Source organism: Camellia sinensis, chromosome 4 (genome assembly GCF_055761805.1).
Source record: "Camellia sinensis isolate YWXY chromosome 4, ASM5576180v1, whole genome shotgun sequence".
NCBI lineage: Eukaryota > Viridiplantae > Streptophyta > Magnoliopsida > Ericales > Theaceae > Camellia > Camellia sinensis.
In genome coordinates, this window is record NC_138964.1 from 159,357,481 (window position 1) to 159,361,041 (window position 3,561).

The 3,561-nt window shown below is 35.9% G+C and overlaps 1 pseudogene; it reads right to left on the minus strand.

The window, feature by feature from the left end:
- Positions 1-1,905: 1,905 nt before the first annotated feature.
- LOC114304940 (protein FAR1-RELATED SEQUENCE 5 pseudogene) lies at positions 1,906-3,105 on the minus strand (annotated as a pseudogene).
- Positions 3,106-3,561: the final 456 nt, after the last annotated feature.

Below are 3,561 nucleotides of genomic sequence, written 5' to 3' on the forward strand. Positions count from 1 at the left end.
AGTACCAATTTCAGCATCATTTCAAGCAAATTTCATCAACATATGAGCAGAAATTTGAACACCATTTCAACCTAATTTCAGCAACATATCAACACAAATTTCAGTACAATTTTAGCACATATTTCAACAACATATCAACATTCACATAAAAAAAGTTGACATATTTCAACATATCAACATTCAGCATTCAAATTTCAGTACAATCTGCCAAGCCTTCAATATTACATATCCAACAAAAAAGTTTACAAATTTCTCAAATTTCTACATTAACATGAAAAGTGTTCAATATTACATATCCAACAAAAAAATTCAACGCTACGATATTGACGTGTGATCCACATTCCCACGGCCTTCGCCACGCCCACGACCACGCCCATGCCCATATAGTACCTAAAAAAGAAAACAAATATATATAAGGAACCATAAAATAAAATGGAACTTTAAATGAATGAATGGCAAGATAACAGAGGGTTGGTGAAAAATAAATTACTTCACTATATGCAGGACTATTCGAGGCTTGCGAGTCATAACCACTTGCATTGTTAAGCAAGGCTTGATAGCTTCCATGGACCGAATACATCGATGGCATTGAAAAATGCATATTGTGACGAAGAAAACTTGGCTGCAACAATAACAAACACATATCAATTTAAAATGGTACAAAATATTTACAAATAAGTCATAATAAAACTTCTTATTAAAGTAACTTACATCATAGGCGGGATACATAAATTGAGTAGAAGAAGCATTAACTTGAGGAACACACGTCGAGAATGGAGGAAGTTGAGGAGCACTTATTGAAAATAAATGAGCTGATTAAGGAATACTCGGTGAAAATAAGGGAGATGGTTCAGGAGCACTCGCCGAAAATAAGGGAGGAGGTTGAGGAGCAACAGACATGGGAGTTTGAGAAGCATTGTGTGAACTAGGTTGAGGAGCAACAAACATGGGAGTTTGAGAAGCATTATGTGAACTTGTTTTAATTTTCTTTGCCAACGCAAGCTCCAAACCACCTTTTGTCCGCCTTCGTCCCTTGCTAGTGCACTCTTTTCGTTTGAGTCCTTTTGCTTGAACTACATTTGTGTCCACTACACCATCCACTTCAAAGCTTTCGAGGCATGTGTCAGGAGGGCTTTCATGTTCAATAGTATCTGAGAAAGGCATATTGAATTTTGCGCTTAACATGCTTTCAATGTTTGCAATTAAGTGATCCGCTTTCTCTACTGTCAAGTTATATGTTTCCTCACTTTCGGAAGCTCTACATGCTACTGCTCTGAAAATTGCCATCAATGATCTAAAGTGTGAAGTTTGATGCAATCTTACATCAACCTTAATATCATGCCCACACCTATCTTTCACATTTTCAGCTCTTGCTTTTTTAGTCCATCTCTTCAGAATATATTGGGAAGGAATCTCTTTGAATTTGAGGCTTTCTCTAAGGATCTTCAAACAATGACTACACAAAATGCCTTTCATTTCAAATTTCCTACAATTGCAAGTGAGTGAACCATCACACTCCACTATCACCTTCCTCACCTTTACACCATCACTATCAAGAACCGTATAAATGGTACTCTCACCACAAATTTCAGTTTCTTCAATGTTTACTTCAAGGGACTTGACATACTCATCTTGAAATTCTTCATAAATTTTATTTGTGTAAACATCTGCAGCTTGCTCCATAATCTTCACTTTAATATTCACCCTCGGCAACTTTTGGCATAGAGCATATTCGGCTTGTAACTCTTTGTACCTCTTCTCACAAAGAACTCGATCAAAATGCATGAAAAATTGCATTAAGTTATGATCAGACTGAATGAAATCCTTCAAGAATGCATTAAAGGATTCACCAAGTTGGGTGCTACTCATACCCGCACCCCATGCACTTCTAACATATGGCCAACCCTATTTTTCCTTGACTCCAAATGTTAACTTCAACCAATGATTATCTCGCACTTCATACTTGTCAAGCATTTCCTCCCATTTTAACGTAAAATCATCCTCATCCTCAATGTCGTACATAAATTTGGATAAAACACTCTTCATCCCCTTATTCCTCATCTCCTTATCCTTGAAAATAGAATTTGCATGCCTTAATGCATTTTGCATCAAATGCCAAGTGCAAAGGCGATGTTTTGTGTTAGGCATGACAATAGGTATGGCCTTAGCCATGGCAGCATCTTGATCCGTAAAAATTGTTTCCGGAGCCTTACTTGACATTGCCTCTAAGAATCTTCTAAAAAGCCATATAAAAGAATCAGCAGTCTCATCATACATTAAAGCTGCGCCAAATATAACAGTTTCCCTATGATGGTTAAATCCAACGAAAGATGCAAATGGTCTATGTGCACTATTTAACTTGTAAGTAGTGTCGAAAGTGACAACATCACCAAATTGCCCATAATCCATGATCATCTGAGCATCGGCCCAAAATATGTTTGTAATCTGCTCCTCACTATCTAATTGGACCGAGTAAAAAAAAGATGGATTCTCCAATGTCTTCTCACGAAAATATTGCAAAATGCTACCTGCCTCCCCAAATGCTAAACTCTTTTGCCTCTTCGTTCTCAAATAATTTTTTTGGTCCACTTTTGTGAACCCAAGCGACTCCCTTCCACCAGCTTCATTACCCATAAGCTCATATGCAGCATTAAGCCGGATTCCATATTTTTCAGCTAAATCTATTCCGGCTACCTGTGATGCAGATATCTTCCTTTGGGATGGTAACTTATGCGTACATTCTGTTGGTACAAAAATATGATAATGTTGTTCAACAAACTCACCAACAAAAAATTTATGAATATTCCTATCCCACTTAATGATAAGTCGGGCTTGACAACCAGTCCTCACTTCCTGCCTAGGATTTTTTGTTAATGGATCTCTCTTGTCTATACCCCGAAACCCCTCCTTATTACAAACAAATAGCCTTGAAGTGATTTGCCCCTCCTTGTTCTTATTTACATAACCCCTTCTAATACTAAACCCCATCCTTCCTCCATAAGCATTATAGAAATTATATGCTTCTTGTTCTGTATCAAATGTCATGTGCACTCTAGGCTTCCAATCACAATCACCCCCGTCATTCTCAACATTGTTAGGTTCCATATCACTGTGCCAAGTCACTTAAAAAAATAAAAAAAGGTGCTCAATATTAGCATAAAAACTGTAAATTATGTTTGCAAAATAATACAAACTAAATAAAAACACTACAAGAATTGAATCATATTAGATTATATAAACAAAGGGGCACAAAGATGGTCTTCAATGTTAAATTATGTTTTAAATGATCCAGATTGAACACAAATTCCTTAATTTTCTTATAATCAACATGTTAACATACAAAATCAAAATTAAAATTAAACAACAAAAACAAACAAAATAAATGGATGAATGAAATGTAAGATACTTCTATTTATATACATTATCTTTGACTGCACCAAATGTTTAAAAAACAAACATCACTTATCAACTATAACCTACAATTGCATAATGTTAACCATCTCTATTAAACAAAATGCCCAGAATTTTCCACACCTCCACAGCAAACAAAAAAGAAAGGGG